The sequence below is a fragment of the Ranitomeya imitator genome, chromosome 4 (assembly GCF_032444005.1).
Source record: "Ranitomeya imitator isolate aRanImi1 chromosome 4, aRanImi1.pri, whole genome shotgun sequence".
Taxonomy (NCBI): Eukaryota; Metazoa; Chordata; class Amphibia; order Anura; family Dendrobatidae; genus Ranitomeya; species Ranitomeya imitator.
The window spans coordinates 669,761,654-669,767,609 of NC_091285.1; positions in this window are offsets into that span (position 1 = coordinate 669,761,654).

Sequence of the window (5,956 nt, forward strand, 5' to 3'; positions counted from 1 at the left end):
GTCTTTGTAAGTGGGAGAACTTCCACAATTGGTGGCTGACTTACCGTATTTTTTCCCCCCGCTGTACTAAAATGCTGTTGGTGGATGTCATTACATCTCCTCAAACCCTCTAGATTTGCATTTGATGGAACCTGCTTAAGGTCTCCTCCCATTTGTCTGAAACACATTCGCCATATTTGTTTTTTTTCGGACAAATTCCTGGGTGTAAGCTTTTTATGTATATGAGAATACTGTTGACGGATCCTGCAGTTTACCTGCGGCTTCCTATGGTTCCGTAGTCACATCACTCATTATTACCATATAGACACTTGTATGGAAATCCCCCCAAGTATGTGGCACCCCCAGAACTTACACTCTATATATGTAGTGGAAGAAGCAGAGAGACAGCGCACGGTGTACGGCACTGATCACACAGATATTTTATGGGGTGAGGGCACCTGAGGAAGCAGGAAATCCACACCTGAACTTCCTCATCCACCATCAAACAACAGGACAGGTGCATGTGAGGAGCTGCGTGGAGGAGGCCATAAGGTGGCCACACACAATGGCCATAATGTCCCGCTGCAACCACCGATTCCAGTGATACCTGACCACCATCTAATGTAGGGTTTCTCATCCTCTCCAAGCCAAGTACCCCCTAAATAACGGTGTCAGAGTTGGTGGCACTGCAGGTGGGCTGGCGGCAGTGGAGGAAGGTTGGCTATGGTGAGCGGTGTGTGTCAGGACTGGTGGTACTCCAGAAGGGCTGGCCAGGGTGAGGGGGTGCTAGGGATGGTGGCTCCTCAGAAGGGTGTCAGCAGGCAGCGATGTAGGAGGGCAAGGGGAAGCCCTATTCAAAATTGCTATGACGCCCTGGCTTTACCAGTTACATTCCTGGACCCCAGGCCAGCCCCCTCTATTCACAGCTCTGACCAGACCACCAGGACAATGGGAAGTGTGAGGGCAGTAAAGACAAGTCAGAAGAGTCCTTGATCCTCCCTTTATCTATAGGCGGATGCCACCATATATATATGTGCCCCATCCCAAGGGGCGCTGTGCATGTGGCCGGAGGATCTGGGGGGTCCCACCTTACTCATACCAGACACGGGCAAGAACACCAGCATTGACACTATCCTTTTCAGCCGGCAAATGACTTCAGAAGCCCTTAAAGGGGTTGTCCAGTATTACAAAAACATGGCTGCTTTCTTCCACAAATAGCACCGGTCCAGTCCACAGGACATGTCTGGTATTGCATCTCATCCTCATTTACTTCAAGAGCTGCAGTACCAGACACAACCCAAGGACATTGGTGGCGCTGTTTTTGGAAGAAATCGGCCATGTTTTTCTAATCATGGACAATCCCTATAAGGCCGGCTTCACACTCAGCGTATGAAAATACGGTCCGTTTTTTACGGCCGTAATACGCTGAAAAGTCCCCAAAATAGTGGTCCGTAGCTCCTCCGTAGGCAGGGTGTTTCAGTGTTTTTTTGCACATGGCATCCTCCGTATGTAATCCGTATGTCATCCGTACTGCGTGTTTTTATCGCAGGCTTGCAAAACCGACATACGGCTATACAAGGGATCCATGTGTTAAAAAAAAACATATATACTGTCTCTATATATATATATGTCAGTAGACACATATATGTATATATGAATATTTCATCCAGCGCGATATTGCAGAAAGCCGGTAATTCAATTACCGGCTTTTGTTTTCTCCTTCCTAAAACCCGACATGATATGAGACCTAGTTTACATACAGTAAACCATCTCATATCACCATTTTTTTTTGCATATTCCACACTACTAATGTTAGTAGTGTGTCTATGCAAAATTTGGCCGTTCTAGCGAGTAAATTAAAGGGTTAAATGGCGGAGAAAATTGGCGTGGGCTCCCGCACAATTTTCTCCGCCGGAGTAGTAAAGCCAGTGACTGAGGGCAGATATTAATAGCCTGGAGAGGGTCCATGGTTATTGCCTTACCCCCCCCCCCCCCGCTTGGCTAAAAACATCTGCCCCCAGCCACCCCAGAAAAGGCACATCTGGAAGATGCGCCTATTCTGGCACTTGGCCACTCTCTTCCCATTCCCGTGTAGCGGTGGGATATGGGGTAATGAAGGGTTAATGCCACCTTGCTATTGTAAGGTGACATTAAGCCAAATTAATAATGGAGAGGCGTCAATTATGACACCTATCCATTATTAATCCAATACTAGTAAAGGGTTGCAAAAACACACACAGACACACACACACATTATTAAAAATTAATTTAATGAAAAAATCACAAAGGTTGTTGTATTAATTTATTCTACTCTCAATCCACTCACTGAAGACCCTCGATCTGTAAATAAAAAAAAAATGATAAACCAACAATATACTTACCTTCCGAGGATCTGTCACGTCCAACGATGTAAATCCATCTGAAGGGGTTAAAATATTTTGCAGCCACGAGCTCCGCTAATGCAGCTGCTCATGTCTGCAAAACCCCGGAGAATGAAGGTAAAGTAGGTCAATGACCTTTATTTACCTGCATTTGCGGTGAGGCGCCTGTTGTGATAGGCAATTCAGTATCACAATGGACATAGCGGTCAGAGCACATACAGTGATCTGACAATAACCCAAAATAATAGAACGAGCTCTGAGACGTGGGAACTCTGCAGACCGCAATCCCTAATCCTCTCCAAACAACACTAGAGGCAGCCGTGGATTGCGCCTAACTCTGCCTATGCAACTCGGCACAGCCTGAGAAACTAACTAGCCTGAAGATAGAAAATAAGCCTACCTTGCCTCAGAGAAATACCCCAAAGGAAAAGGCAGCCCCCCACATATAATGACTGTGAGTTAAGATGAAAAAAGACCCTCCGTACCGAACTAACGGCACGGAGGTACACCCTTTGCGTTCCAGAGCTTCCAGCAAAACAATTAGACAAGCTGGACAGAAAAAATAGCAAACAAATAGCAAAGAAGAACTTAGCTATACAGAGCAGCAGGCCACAGGAATGATCCAGGGAAAAACAAGTCCAACACTGGAACATTGACAGGAAGCATGGATCAAAGCATTAGGTGGAGTTAAGTAGAGAAGCACCTAACGACCTCACCAGATCACCTGAGGGAGGAAACTCAGAAGCCGCAGTACCACTTTCCTCCACAAACGGAAGCTCCCAGAGAGAATCAGCCGAAGTACCACTTGTGACCACAGGAGGGAGCTCTGCCACAGAATTCACAACAGTACCCCCCCCTTGAGGAGGGGTCACCGAACCCTCACCAGAGCCCCTAGGCTGACCAGGATGAGCCGCATGAAAGGCACGAACAAGATCGGGAGCATGGACATCAGAGGCAAAAACCCAGGAATTCTCTTCCTGAGCATAACCCTTCCATTTAACCAGATACTGGAGTTTCCGTCTTGAAACACGAGAATCCAAAATCTTCTCCACAATATACTCCAATTCCCCCTCCACCAAAACCGGGGCAGGAGGGTCAACAGATGGAACCATAGGTGCCACGTATCTCCGCAAAAATGACCTATGGAATACGTTATGTATGGAAAAAGAATCTGGGAGGGTCAGACGAAAAGACACAGGATTAAGAACCTCAGAAATCCTATACGGACCAATGAAACGAGGTTTAAACTTAGGAGAGGAAACCTTCATAGGAATATGACGAGAAGATAACCAAACCAGATCCCCAACACGAAGTCGGGGACCCACACGGCGTTAGCGATTAGCGAAACGTTGAGCCTTCTCCTGGGACAAGGTCAAATTGTCCACTACATGAGTCCAAATCTGCTGCAACCTGTCCACCACAGTATCCACACCAGGACAGTCCGAAGACTCAACCTGTCCTGAAGAGAAATGAGGATGGAACCCAGAATTGCAGAAAAATGGCGAAACCAAGGTAGCCGAGCTGGCCCGATTATTAAGGGCGAACTCAGCCAAAGGCAAAAAGGACACCCAGTCATCCTGATCGGCAGAAACAAAGCATCTCAGATAGGTTTCCAAGGTCTGATTGGTTCGTTCGGTCTGGCCATTAGTCTGAGGATGGAAAGCCGAGGAAAAAGACAAGTCAATGCCCATCCTACCACAAAAGGCTCGCCAAAACCTCGAAACAAACTGGGAACCTCTGTCAGAAACGATATTCTCTGGAATGCCATGCAAACGAACCACATGCTGGAAGAACAATGGCACCAAATCAGAGGAGGAAGGCAATTTAGACAAGGGTACCAGATGGACCATCTTAGAAAAGCGATCACAGACCACCCAAATGACTGACATCTTTTGAGAAACGGGAAGATCTGAAATAAAATCCATAGAGATATGTGTCCAAGGCCTCTTCAGGACCGGCAAGGGCAAAAGCAACCCACTGGCACGAGAACAGCAGGGCTTAGCCCGAGCACAAATCCCACAGGACTGCACAAAAGTACGCACATCCTGCGACAGAGATGGCCACCAAAAGGATCTAGCCACTAACTCTCTGGTACCAAAGATTCCAGGATGACCAGCCAACACCGAACAATGAACCTCAGAGATAACTTTATTCGTCCACCTATCAGGGACAAACATTTTCTCCGCTGGACAACGATCAGGTTTATTAGCCTGAAATTTTTGCAGCACCCGCCGCAAATCAGGGGAGATGGCAGACACAATTACTCCTTCCTTGAGGATACCCGCCGGCTCAGATAAACCCGGAGAGTCGGGCACAAAACTCCTAGACAGAGCATCTGCCTTCACATTTTTAGAGCCCGGAAGGTACGAAATCACAAAGTCAAAACGGGCAAAAAACAGCGACCAACGAGCCTGTCTAGGATTCAAACGCTTAGCAGACTCGAGATAAGTCAAGTTCTTATGATCAGTCAATACCACCACACAATGCTTAGCTCCTTCAAGCCAATGACGCCACTCCTCGAATGCCCACTTCATGGCCAGCAACTCTCGGTTGCCCACATCATAATTTCGCTCAGCAGGCGAAAACTTCCTGGAAAAAAAAAGCGCATGGTTTCATCACTGAGCAATCAGAACCTCTCTGCGACAAAACAGCCCCTGCTCCAATCTCAGAAGCATCAACCTCGACCTGGAACGGAAGAGAAACATCTGGTTGACACAACACAGGGGCAGAAGAAAAACGACGCTTCAACTCTTGAAAAGCTTCCACAGCAGCAGAAGACCAATTGACCAAATCAGCACCCTTCTTGGTCAAATCGGTCAATGGTTTGGCAATACTAGAAAAATTGCAGATGAAGCGACGATAAAAATTAGCAAAGCCCAGGAACTTTTGCAGACTTTTCAGAGATGTCGGCTGAGTCCAATCATGGATGGCTTGGACCTTAACAGGATCCATCTCGATAGTAGAAGGGGAAAAGATGAACCCCAAAAATGAAACCTTCTGCACACCAAAGAGACACTTTGATCCCTTCACAAACAAAGAATTAGCACGCAGGACCTGAAAAACCGTTCTGACCTGCTTCACAAGAGACTCCCAATCATCTGAGAAGATCAAAATGTCATCCAAGTACACAATCAGGAATTTATCCAGGTAAACTCGGAAGATGTCATGCATAAAGGACTGAAACACTGATGGAGCATTGGCAAGTCCGAATGGCATCACTAGATACTCAAAATGACCCTCGGGCGTATTAAATGCAGTTTTCCATTCATCGGCTCGCCTGATTCGCACCAGATTATACGCACCACGAAGATCTATCTTGGTGAACCAACTAGCCCCCTTAATCCGAGCAAACAAATCAGATAACAATGGCAAGGGGTACTGAAATTTAACAGGGATCTTATTAAGAAGGCGGTAATCTATACAAGGTCTCAGCGAACCATCCTTCTTGGCTACAAAAATGAACCCTGCTCCTAATGGCGACGATGACGGGCGAATATGCCCCTTCTCCAGGGATTCCTTCACATACCTGCGCATAGCGGTGTGCTCAGGCACGGATAAATTAAACAGTCGACCTTTTGGGAATTTACTACCAGGAA